This window comes from Temnothorax nylanderi, unplaced genomic scaffold (genome assembly GCF_030848795.1).
Source record: "Temnothorax nylanderi isolate EJ_2023f unplaced genomic scaffold, tnyl_v1.0 TNYL_tig0249_pilon, whole genome shotgun sequence".
NCBI lineage: Eukaryota > Metazoa > Arthropoda > Insecta > Hymenoptera > Formicidae > Temnothorax > Temnothorax nylanderi.
In genome coordinates, this window is record NW_027249311.1 from 253,386 (window position 1) to 267,608 (window position 14,223).

Genomic DNA, 14,223 nt, shown 5'->3' on the forward strand with positions numbered 1-14,223 from the left:
TGTCGTTCCTAAGTTCTTTGGCAAAATCATGTGTCCTAGCTTGTTCCGGACCAGAGATGACGTACTCATGGTTACATCTGAAACCTCCCCTCAACGAACGTTCATAATCTTTAATAGACGGCGAGCAGTAGCGATCAAAAACTATATGCACACATGAAGCATTATAACTCGTAAGAATCTGTAAAATTTTTTTTAAAATGTTGCCGAACAATTGTGGTACATCTTTCATAGAGTGAATTAAAAAAAACCATCTACAATTACAACATCGATGTGGGACGGTAAAGCACTGTCATTTCGCAGAATTTTCATCATAGCCGATTTTTCTGTTTTACAAATCGTGCCATCTAAATGACATAATGAAGTAGGCATCGGCGTCATCGGGAACGAAAACATTTTTTCTATATCTGTCGCCTCTTTCATAGAAATCCCTAACATTCGACCGAATAAATCGCGTTGCATGCGAACTTCCTGTACTTTATGGTTGATTGTTATGTTACGTCAGAACCCCGGAATTTAGGTATATTGGTTCGACGGATAGCGAAGGAAAGGCTATCCAAGGGAGGGGGTATGGGAAGACGCAACGAGATCTTTATGTTCTCTCGGGTTCACGCTAGAAGGGCGCGTGCCTCGAGTCGAATGCATTTTTCGGGACAACTCTAGTGATGGGTCAACGTCCAGAAGGGACGCTATTATGCCAGCTGAGAGTTTCGTGCACTCGCGGTCCTGTTTTCGGTCAAGGATGTAATATCCCTATTACCGGGGATCGGACCTTGTGCGATTTAGAGAGGTAGCGGTGAGGCGAGGTCTTAAATTAAATAATGGGAAGCCAATATCATTTTAAAATTATTACACATTTATTACAAGAAAAGAACAAAATGGAAAATCATTGTGTTACATAAATGCGTGTGAGTGCGGCGTGTGTGTGTGTGTGTAGAAGGCGCGGGTGTTACAATGGTACGGAGGTCATCGAGCAGGATTTTAAGGGAAATGAATCTATAGTAAATGGCTATCCTGCCCGCCAGAATACATTTGGTAAGTTAACTAATATTTTACATCAGATTGTGAAGAAAGAGTATGGGCTATGTATGTGTGGATACAAAAGACAATGTATAAAATAAACAAACATTAATTTGGTAATATAGTCATTAGTGTAGAATATCCAGAATTATTTCAAAGAAATAGTTATTTAAAATTTACGGTTTCGTAAGATTATGATTACGGTACAATGAATGGTTATTAATTGACTATAAATTTATATATTCGTAAACTATTTTTATGGGGGATGAGGTTCGGGGGGAGAATTCCTCGAGTATTTCGATACTCGAGTCGGAGAAGGAGGGAGAGGGTGATCGGTCTCGGTAGAGGGTGGTCGAGGTAGAGAGCGCGGGGGAACCAGTTCTGTCTAGAGATTCCTCTCGATATACGAAAGGAACCGGGGAGAAATTGAAAGTTGGAGATCTCTCCCGGAACTCCGCAAGTTCCTCGGAAGGAACTGGAGAGTAGGAAGGTTCCAAAAAGGGGGATGATTCTGGGGTATCGGGGAACACCCGATACGCAAGGGAACAACAGACAGGTGAGGGAGATGGCGAAAGGGGAGAATCAAGGATAGAGTGGTCGATATGCGGAGACTGTTTGCGTCTTAAAAATGAAGCAAGGAGCTGTCGCTCCACTATACGAGCGCGCCTGTTTCGTTTTATCCGATTCCGGATAGTTATGCCCAAGGACTTGCGGCGGTGTATTTGCGAGTACACTAAAAATTAGTTTATGATTTTGAATCCGAAATGGGGGGAGGTTTTAAAGATAAATTTATATATATATATGTATTCTCGTATATAGTATATACATATATATATATTTATGTAAAGATGTATAATGACAAGCGAGCGGGTATCTCGGGCTTACTATTGATGGTTGCGATCGTGGAATTTGAGGTGACTGCGGCGGATTCTTCCCAACGTAGGTTTGACTCGGTTCGGGACTGCGACGTGATCTTGACGCGCACAGAATCTACTCGCGATTGTTGAAACCGCGGGAGCAACAGAAATCTGTTTCACGTTTGAGTAAAAAGTACGCTGGTAAATATGGCTTCAAGATAAAACGTCTCGGACTGGATCAGAAGTGCCTCCAAGTGCGCAAAGTCGCGATTTTTATACAAAATTAAGGAGGCGGGATTATGTTTTATTCTGATTTGATTGGTGGAATTCTCCTTTGATCGTGACGTCGGTTTCGATTTTCCGCCTATCCCCTGGCGAGTTTCCCCAAAAATCGTCATTGTCTATGAGCAATTTCTAATTAGCGGCTATTCATTGGCGAGTACGTTATCACTTGCCCTTTGACAGTCCCTTCCAGAGGCTTAACTTTATCAATCGCCGCGAGCCGTGGGTCTTAGGTCAAATCTGCGTTTCACGGAAAAGCGTGAGATCAGCTCCCCCGTGACCCGAGAGGTCACCCAGATCCTTATGGCATTTTTAATTTGTTGCGCCCTATGCCACGAAATTTCGAGATAATTGAAATTTCGTGCTTCATTTCGTGGAATTAGAATGGAATGCGACAAACAAGTCTATAATTTGCCTATTTTATTAGGCTCGAGTCTTCTGGAAGGTTTCGTCATTTACTATTTAATGAGCGATGACAGTTGGAGTGCATCCGCTTCGTCAATTGATAACCGCTATTTTACGGTTTCCGTCTGTTTTGTGTGATGAAATGAGCGATCCCACGAAAGAAAGAAATCGTGGAGTCAACAGGACGTAACAGTTATTTTTTGCTTTTTGTTGCAACTTGTAAAATTCATTATTTTATTCTGCTTTATGACAGATTCAAATCGACAATCATCTTGTGAACACTCGAAAATAAATTGATCTCGCAATTCCTGTCCTTTTTTTTCAACATTTAGAAGAAAATCAGCCACAGCTTCAGACGCGCAGCAACCAGTTTTTATATTGTATAATAAATCGTTGTTCATTTCTGCGCAATCGAAAGGATTCACATTATTTTTTAATACATTGATAAATGCAAGTAAATTAGCAGAATCTTTCATGATTTGATGTTTTTCAAACTAGATGTCGCATCCTGAATTTTTTTAAATCCACTAATATCAAACACATATGAAATTATTGTCGATTTTATGTCATGACTCCTTGCCCATCGCTGTCGAGCACTTATCGAATTAGTAAAATGCGTTATGCCCGTCAATCTTCTCGCTGCATCAGCATTCACGGTTTGCTCTAGTGTTAAATCTACTGGCGCGCGCAAAAAAGAAGTGAATGTTCTTTTTATCCCAAATATCCCTCTTTTGAATTCTTCGGCAAGTTGTGGATGCGTTTGTTCAACTTTTAACAAATTATTATGATATTTTAAGAGCCATCGTGCATAATTGTTTTGATTAAACATAAAAAAAAATTGCATAACTTAGGGATTATAAATTTGTACGGATCAAAATTTCCTACGCGAATGCTTCTAGTAAACATTAAATAATAATTAACAAATTCAATGTACATAACATAATACTGTGCTGTCTTTCCATAAATTCCATTCAGTGTGTTTTGTTTAAATTCTGAATACTTTTGAATTACTACTACAAGCTCTGTTTCGGTCAATTCATCGCTAGATAACTTTTCTGACTGCACTTTTATTAAACAATCTATTACATGTTCGGAAATAGTTATCTTATAAGTTTTAAGGAATTGTTCAATATGTAAAACTTGTAAACCTAAGGAAACCAATGGATGTAATCGTTTGCATCGATTAAAATGTTTTCCGCTTATCAAACCATTTACCGAGCCACTAGCCAACAAATTGCTTTCGACCATCATATGAGTTAATCCGCATTCGTCGATGAATTTTCCTAAAGCTTTAAAATAGGCCATCATTATGTGAAAAGCACCCATATGTATAAAAAGGTCATCAAAATTAGGTTTTTCTATTGATTGAATTTGATAGGCGATTTTTGTAATCGCTAAATCATATGTAACCTGCATGTAAGTCTGTTGACATTCTCTAGCAATCTGTTGACTTTGTCTCATCGTTTCGTATACGACAGAGGGATTCGTGGGAGATGCATTGATCGGCGTAAGATAAGAGATTTTTTGTTTTACACTGTTATCTTCAGTGATTTTATGATTGAACCCAACCCACATTGGAGTATTCGATACTTTACAGTAGTGCGATAAAACCCACGCAATATCTAATTGTTTATAAAAATCATATTTACTGGCTGATACTACACGTAAACCGCTATCAATTGGTAATAATTTCTCGCGAAAAACCGGTTTTTTAGTGTACTGCTGCAATTCGGGCACAATCGGATCTAAGCTTCTTCTCCTCTTGGCAGCTGATTGATACTCTAAACTGTTTATACTATCGCAACTTTCATTCTGCGCAGAGCTATCGATCTCGCTAATATTTTGATAAAAAATACCGACCGTATCGTGCAACGTATCTTTGCCGCTAGTCGTTTCAACAAAACGATCAAAATTATCGAACGCAACACCTGTACAATAATTTGGAGCTAGTATAGCATCCTCAGGAGAAACGTTGAATGCATTGCATGCAGAAGACGTAGCTTCTGTCTCGAGCTCCTCGACAACATTATAACTACAGCAATGCCCAAATTTATTCATAAGATCGACAACTTTTCGACTACTTGTTATACTTTTAAGCGTCATTCCTAGAGTCATATGTTTCGAGGTTTTCATTCTTCCGTGATGTATCGCATAAATTATATCTTGGGAAATAGAATCTATTTTACGCGCGCAATCAGAGCTTTTTTGCGTCCTCGAATCGATGCCACATAGAAGATTTCGCATGAAATCCGCGAGATCTTTTGGAATTTCACATTCTCCTGCAATAATGTCGCTGACTTTCAAATTTTTTGGAAGTGTTTTTTTCGTTATTAATAAAACTTTTTTTCTTAAAATCAACGCAGCGCGAGATAGCAATTCGAAATCATGAAAATCAGAGACAATTTCCTCAGTAATAACGCCGACATCTCTAGGAGCAATTAATTTTTTATTGCGCATTAAAATGACTTGAATTTTGTCGCCAAAAGTTTTGCGCAACTTTTCTAGAAGATGTTGAGAAGTATATTTCACGTCGAAAGATTTAAATTCTCGAACATACAATCTTTCAAGAATTTCATTATAACACTCTGTGACAAATTGCAATAAATGACATTCTTTCTTATTTATTATATGTTCCTCAACAAATCCGCAAATATCCGCGTATGTCGATTCATAGAATTTTTGTTTTTTATGCCAATCAGTATGAGGAGTTACTGGCTCGATAACGTTTTTTTTAATATATGTTTTTTTGCATGGGTTATGATAATAAACTTTACTATTTACATTTAAAGCGTCTAATTTGCTCTCGATTTCGCGATCCCTACAAGCATTCGCAATTGCAAAAATATCATTTCAAAATTTTTCGACCACCGATGAGTGAAGGGGTAACGCACGATAATTATACTTTTTTCGGTTTTTATCGCAAAAAAAACAAATTTGTTCACCACTTTCCTCATTATTTACAATATCATCGCCACTCGCTTCCTCCTGGACACTTGGTCCCTGCTTGCCACTTGCTTTATCCTCTTCAAGATCAACAGTCATTGACGTAGCTTGCGGTGATTCCATTCCTTGTTCAATACTGCCGCTGTCTGTAAATAGATAATTTAAAATATAAATTTTTTTACGTATCGTGATTGTAAAAAAAAAACGTTATTAATACTTCTACATTATTACCGAAATATAAATATTTGAATAATTTAAACAGTACCAATTAATTTGTATACAAAACTGTTACGCATACTATAAATTATTACTGTAAATATTTAAATTACCTGAGACACTTGCAAATGATGTCGAAGCTTCCGCAACTAAAGCAGGATTATTGTTTACTTTGGATTTGTTTTGATGTTCATCGTATTGTTGGCTAACAGGCATGGACGTAGCTTGCGTTGATTCCGTTTGTTTCTCAATATTGGCGCTGTCTGAAAATGTATAAATTATAATGTTTAAATAAAATATGAATTTTTTTTACGTATCGTGGTAATAAAAAAACCGTTATTAATACTTCTACAATATTGACAAAATATAAATATCTGAATAATTTAAAGTGTTATAAAAAATATAAATCAATAAATAAATTGTGCGCGACCCCCGGTAACGAGCTGAAAATTCAACTGAGCCAATCAACTGTCGACGTCTCGAGAAATTCGTATTAATGAATGTCACGCTGAACTCGAAGCCGGCCGCCGATCAGCTGTTTTGAATATCGTTCGCTCGCTTTGTCCCGAGGTATGCCTCGCGTACCGAGCACCCGAGACAAAGGAGTGAATCAGCATAGGCAACAATTGAACTCTGTTTTTCTGCCCTTCAAGTTTACCAGGAAATATTCGGATATTTCTTCGAACAAATCTATTCTTGACATAGAATTTAGCCGACTTTACACTGAAAGGCAGAAAAACCGAAATTATTTAAAATTAGCGATTTTCTTTGATTCGCGGTATGAATTCACCGACGCTGGTTTTTGTTCGATCGCAAACAAAATGAATTAATAAATTAATCTATTAATTTAATAATAAATAAATTAATTTATTAATGTATTAATAAATTAATAAATTAATTTTTATACAAAATTGTTTAGACATGCTGTAAACTGTTACAGTAAGTATTTAAATTACCTGAGACACTTACAAATGACGTCGAGGCTGCAGCAACTACAGTGGGATTAGCATTTATTTCGGTAGATTCGTTTTGAAGTTCTTCGTATTTGTCAATATATTTTTTCGGGATTGCCATGAAATTTTTTCGGCAAGAGGAGTGATATCTATGAACATCGTCCACACAGTCAGGAAAAACGATGTCGTTGTATTTCATGTTTAATGTAACACGAATACGAAGTTTTTCGCGGCACTGTTGTAAATTTTCTTCGGTAAATTTCATAATTTTACCGGAAACAGCTTCACAATTAAAAACACAAGATAACTTAGAACTCATTTTGTCGTTTACAAATACGAAATAAAAAAGAAAAATTAAATCTCCGGGCTAACCGTGTTGCAGCGTCTGAGTTACAAGACCAAACTGCCTTCTCGATCTCCTCCGAAAGCGTCTTTCGCCCTGGTTTCTGCTTTCAAATGGCAAACGGTCATTTCAGAGCAAAGGATCGAAAGAGAGAGGGAAGAAGAAGAAGGGAGGCAGCAAACAAACGAGCAGATGTTCGCAAGAACCTGCGCGCTTCGTGTACCTGAAACGCAGGTCAACGGCCAAACGACATTCAGAGATATTCATCTACAATCCCCTCATAAAACTTTCTCTTTGTATATTTCATACTTTTCGAACTCGAAAATTCACAAATTTATTTTTCATTTATATTTCAACATGTCAATATGCTTTTATTAAAGATAATAAAAATCACGCAAAATGTTGCTAAGGTTACGATAAAAAATTAATTAAATTTATTAATTCTTCTTAATTGACTTTTGACATTTAGTAATAGTTCCTTTATGAATATTCAGATAAATTGTCAGTAGTGCTATGAAATATGTAAGTACGGTGTGAAAATCAAGAGAAAAGCGATCGGTCCACTGGGCGCTGCGCCGCGCGCCGAAAGACGCTCTCGCACTTTGCACCCGATTTTCTCACGATCGCCCCCACTTTGCCTTCTGACACTTTGCACTTAGTTTATTCTATACGTAAACAATACAAATGCAAATTGTCAGAAGTTTCGCTTAACATGTAAATTTGCCGAAATTTTTCGCAACTTTGGCAGCTTCTGACAACCCTTTAGCCCCCACTTACTCTTCTGACAATTTTTTCCCTGCTTTTTCTCGTACTCTTCGATACCTATGTAAATTTTCAGCCGTGCCGGTCGACAGTTTTTTTGGTCGAAAAATTTACACGTTTGGGCGGGCGGCCCACCCACTTAGCCCCCAGCGCGCCTTCTGACGATCGAGCTTTCGCTTTGCCGGCAGCAATCGAACCTTTTCCAGGTAAGATATTTCGTGGACCGAGGCATGTCGCCTTCTCTGTAGCCAGCTCTCCGTCTATAATAGGCATAGGCGCACAAAAGTCCAATAAAACAAAAGGGTTTACATCCTTCACTTTAAAACCGCATTTCGATTCAGAGTTTGAAATCCAAGTAAATTCATATATTTTACCACGTTTAACCTCTTCACTCCCTTCAACTCAACATAATAAAGAAGCATGGCTTCATTTAAAAGATCTTAGACTAGCAGATCCTAATTTCACTAAGCCAGGTTCCATTGATCTAATTCTAGGAGCCGACATATATGGATATCTCATAGAAGAAGGCATAGTTAGAGGAACCATAAACACACCAGTTGCTCAATCTACTAAACTGGGGTGGATTATATCGGGACTGACAAACTCGACGGGTAGGAATAATCAAATTCACGGGTATCACGTGACAATTAATGACGAACTACACAGTTTAATTAAACGCTTTTGGGAAATTGAGGAAATCTCTGCATCCAACACCTCGGCATTATCAATTGACGAACAAGCTTGCGAGGACTATTTTATCAAGACTCATTCTAGGGACTCAGAAGGAAGATATGTCGTTAACCTTCCTTTCAAAGAACCATCTGAAAAATTGGGAGATTCCAAAACTAAGGCTATTAGAATAATTAACAATGTATTTGATAAATTCTCTAACAACCCACAGTACGCGAAATCTTACTCAGACTTCCTTAAAGAGTATAAAGACCTTGATCATATGCGTCACAGATACTCAAAACGAACCAAATAAAGTCTACTACCTCCCTCATCACGGAATCTATAGAGAACAAGGTTCAAGTGCAAAATTAAAAGTCGTTTTTAATGGTTCTAGTAAAACCACATCCGGTATCTCGCTTAATCAGATTCTTTATCAGGGGGTAAAATTACAAAACAATCTTTTTAATGTGTTAATTTGGTTTCGACTATTCCGATACGTGTTTTTCACAGATGTGGAAAAAATGTATAGGCAAATCCGGTTGCATTCTGATGACTGGAATGTTCAGAGAATTTTATGGATGAACTCTTTAGGTGAAATCATTATTTACGTTTTAACAACAATCATATATGGTCTTATATGTTCGCCAAACTTAGCTCTCCGCACGTTTGAGCAATTAATTAAAGATGAGGGACATAGATTCCCTCTGGCTATCCCCACTATGAGAAAAGGTAGATACATCGACGATGTTTTTGGAGGAGCTGATACTATCGAGGAAGCTAATGAAGTTGCTATACAAGTTGATCAGCTCGAACCACTGTTTCCTCTGTAATATTCATGCATATTATTTTTCCAATTGTAATAAAATATACTGTTCGACATAACAGATAGAACATGACAGGATTACATTACATTCAATTTAATTCAATTAATGTTAACAAGACTTTTATTAATTTACATTGAAATCTAATGTGATTTTATCATATTCTATCTATTAGTTTAAACAAATTATACTTCAATAAATTTCTTTTTTACAGGTAGAGGAGACCGGGGCTAAACCGTCTGTTTTTTTTCAGTGCCGATTTTTAACAACAAAATAAACAATTGTAGTCAAATGTGGTATACCACTGTAAAGAGTGAACCTTTAGCTACAAAATTTATATAGAAAATTTTTGTCTACGTTGCTTTGTTTAACCGGTATAGAGCAAAAACGACAACGGTGGAAAAATTGAAATCTCAAAAATGCCGGGGTTAAACCGTCTACCCCCCGGGGTAAATTAGTTTCAGGTTTGATCGCCCATGAAATATTAGACATCTACACTGGATTCGTGTTCAGCATGCATTATTCTTTATAATCAGCATGCATTTATAATCATGTACCTCGAGATTTAGAGAGCAAATATTATTGCAGATATTACAAAATTTCCACGCGCAGAAAATTTCACTTTTCACCACGAAAACACGTTTGCCCTCGTAAAAATCATAACACGGCAGGTAACCTGCCAAAACTCCGTTGGTCACATGGGTACCATAAGCAGCGTTTACAATGTTAATAGCGAGTTCGCACAATATACAGGTTCCGAGATATTTGATTAGACGGATTTACCCCGTAGACGTTTTAGCCCCGGTCTCCCCTATATTAAAATATCTATTTATACTTTCTTATAGGTATATTATTAATATATCTTACATTTCTTTTCTAATATTGGTCACTGGTCATTTTACTTACCATTCTCTGCTCATATTCCTCTTCTCCTTTTTCCTCTTTATGACGGGCTTTGTTCCTTACGTCAAATACACGTGCTTATTATACTTTTGCTGGTATTCTAAACTTTTCTGACACCTTGTATAGACTGCCCGTCTGCTCCGATAATGTGTCACTGCGAAACTTTAGGTTATGGCCGTGAGCAGGGACCATCAACTCTCACATGACAGAGTGCGTTCCAAAACTTATAAAAAAAAGTCGGACAACTTTTTTGGCCACGACCATACATATTAATGCTGCAAAATGTCCGATTAAAAGTTTTAAACCTGTTCTAGAAATATTCTCAGATGCATCATCCTCAGGCTGGGGTGCTTTTTGCCAAGGCCAACGCGCTCACGGATATTGGAATGATGAAGAAAAGAAATGTCATATTAATTATCTCGAATTATTGGCAGCGTTTTTTGGTCTTAAATGTTTCGCGTCAAAAATTAGTAGTAGCGATATCTTGTTACGTATTGATAATACAATGATACTGCGATCGCGTATATAAACAAAATGGGAGGAATTCAGTTTAAAAAACTGAGCAAGTTGGCAAAACAGATCTGGGGATGGTGCGAAGAGAAGGACCTTTGGATTTTCGCATCATATATATAATCCAAAGAGAATGTCGAGGCAGATTTTGAGTCGAGACGCCTTGAGCCAGAAACGGAGTTTGCATTATCAAATACAGCGTTCCAAACGTTAGCACAGAGGTATGGGACACCAGATATTGACTTATTTGCATCTCGAACAAATGCGAAATGTTCACATTATATCTCGTGGGTAAGAGACCCAGAGGCGATAGCTATCGACGCGTTTACAATTGACTGGAAAGCATTTCATTTTTACGCATTTCCTCCGTTCTCGATTATTCTTCGAGTTTTGGAAAAGATGAGGGGCGGAAAGTTTAAGAGGTATCGTGGTTGTCCCTAAATGGCCGGCTCAGGCATGGTACACGGTGTACATGTCAATGTTGGGCTCTGAACCTCTTTATTTGAAACCAAATAAATATCTGTTGTGCTCTATCGACAGGAGACCGCATCCTCTTTGGAAAAGGATTACCCTGGTAGCCGGGGTGCTGTCAGGAAAGCGTTCGAACTAAGAGAGGTACCAATAGAGGCGACGGACATCATGCTGTCTTCACTGACGGAGTCCTCGATTAAGCAATATAACTCTTGTCTCAAAAAATGGTGGAAATTCTGTAAAGACAATAACGTTAATCCATTTCAAGGAACATTAACAGAGGTCCTAAAATTTTTAACAGAAGAGTTCCAAGAAGGTAGAGCCTCTTATGGTACACTCACAACTGATCTACACTAACAGATGTAGATCTGCAATAGCCTTATTACGGGGTCCAGAAGTGGGAGAAGATGCGAGAATGAAGAGATTTTTTAAGGGAGTTGGAAAGTTGCGACCCAGTATTCCAAACCTCGAAAAAAAACAGTGGTAATATTATACCTCAAAAAAATCTAAGTAACAAGTGGTAGACGTAATCTTTGTATCTCGAAAAATCTCGAAAAAACCTAAGCAGTAGTATCTTTACCTCGAAAAAACCGAAGTAACAAGTGGTAGACGTAATCTTTGTATCTCGAAAAATCTCGAAAAAACCTAAGCAGTAGTATCTTTACCTCGAAAAAACCGAAGTAATAAGTGGTAGACGTAATCTTTGTATCTTGAAAAATCTCGAAAAAACCTAAGCAGTAGTACCTTTACCTCGAAAAAACCGAAGTAACAAGTGGTAGACGTAATCTTTGTATCTCGAAAAATCTCGAAAAAACCTAAGCAGTAGCATTTTTATTTCCAAAAAATTATAACTCAAGTGATAGGGGAGACCGGGGCTAAGCCGACAACGGGGCAAACTTGACACTAGGCTTTTTGCCAATTTAAATCTATCGTAGAAACTTGCCTTTCCTACTGTAAATGCGTCTTTATGTGCCAGTATTATCAACGGAATTTGGTAACATTCTGAGTTATAGTGTAATTTTTAACGCGACATAAGCGTTTTTGATAGTGAAAAGTAATTTTTCTGATCTCTCGAAAATGTCTACTCTTTCATCGAGCTTTACTCTTGCGAATCTACCGGTAAGTGATTTTGATGGGAAATTTGATGCTCTATATGAATCCGATAATCGTTTTTGGATATTTTCAAAATTTTCATGTTTTTGAAGTGACAAAAGTGAAAAACGACGTCCGGGGCAAAGTCAACACCACGCCGTTTCGTCGGCTCCCAGTAACAAACGATGCTTGTCATGCAGCCGTATAGCTCATGACAAATGTATGCGCACGTCCGATCGCGAGTTTACCTGCATTAATTGTTTTTCAGACATGAGTTTAGATGAAGATAATTGAAAGTTCAACAATTTTTGTTCTCATTATTTCAAATGATTGTTCTAGCTACTTTATTCCGAATTTTTGTACTTTTTAAATACACAATAAACAATGTATTTTCATTTTCAGACAGTAAAAAATAAGTTCCAGATCAAATTGTGTCGATCAGACAAAGTGTTGAGTTTGCCCCGGCGGAGTGTCGAGTTTGCCCCGGCATTTTTCAATTCGAAAATTTGTCTTCGCGTCACTTTTCCTTTCCTGGCGGCAAAACAAAGCGACGTACAGCAAAACTTCCTGAATCAATTTTGTACCTGAAGAAACACTCTTTAAATATGTACCATTGAATTTGCCTAAAAATTTTAATTAAATATTAAAAATTGCCTTTGAAAAAATAGTGTCGGCTTAGCCCCGGTCTCCCCTACACATGACAAAATAATTACGTTACCTTATCAAAGATGAGTCGCGCTTCAAGTGATCTATTACAATTACAAAAAAGAAATGATATCTCTTTTTAAATTACAGCGCCAATTACAGAGAACATACACTGAGAAAAAAAAGTGTCAATCCCAAGAAATATTTAGTCCGATACGTTCAACTAAACATTTTAGTTACTTAACTAAACATTAGGTGAATTAATTAATTCTTGATTAAGGAAACGAAATAAATTGTTGAAACAACTAATATTTAGTTAACTAACTAAAATGTTTAGTTGAACGTATCGGACTAAATATTTCTTGGGATAAACAATTTTTTTTTCTCAGTGTATTTTTCGAGATACAAAGATTACGTCTACCTCTTGTTACTTAGGTTTTTTCGAGGTATAATATTACCACTGTTTTTTTTCGAGTTTAAATACAAAGTTTATTTTCAATAGAATAAAGATTGAATCATGAAGAATTACAGAGGTAACAGTACAAAATACAAATATTTTATTAAAATATTTAAACCCAACAAGGGAATACAAGGTATTTAAATACAAAGTTTATATATGTATTTTAAAAGATTTAATCGCATCGCAAAGAATTACAGAGGTAACAGTACAAAATATAAATATTTTATTAAAATACATAACTTCTTCTTGTCAAAAAACTTGGCGCTGCTAGAGAGAGAGAGAGAGAGAGAGAGAGAGAGAGGAGAGGGAGAGGGAGAGGGAGAGGGAGAGGGAGAGGGAGAGGGAGAGGGAGAGAGGGAGAGGGAGAGGGAGAGGGAGAGGGAGAGGGAGAGGGAGAGGGAGAGGGAGAGGTAGAGGGAGAGGGAGAGGGAGAGGGAGAGGGAGAGGGAGAGGAGAGGGAGAGGGAGGAGGGAGAGGAGAGGGAGAGAGGGAGAGGGAGAGGGAGAGGGAGAGGGAGAGGGAGAGGGGAGAGGGAGAGGGAGAGGGAGAGGGAGAGGAGAGGGAGAGGGAGAGGGAGAGGGAGGGAGGGGAGAGGGAGAGGGAGAGGGAGAGGGAGAGGGGAGGGAGAGGGAGAGGGAGAGGGAGAGGGAGAGGGAGAGGGAGAGGGAGAGGGAGAGGGAGAGGGAGAGGGAGAGGGAGAGGGAGAGGGAGAGGGAGAGGGAGAGGGAGAGGGAGAGGGAGAGGGAGAGGGAGAGGGAGAGGGAGAGGGAGAGGGAGAGGGAGAGGGAGAGGGAGAGGGAGAGGGAGAGGGAGAGGGAGAGGGAGAGGGAGAGAGAGGAGAGAGGAGAGAGAGAGAGAGAGAGAGAGAGAG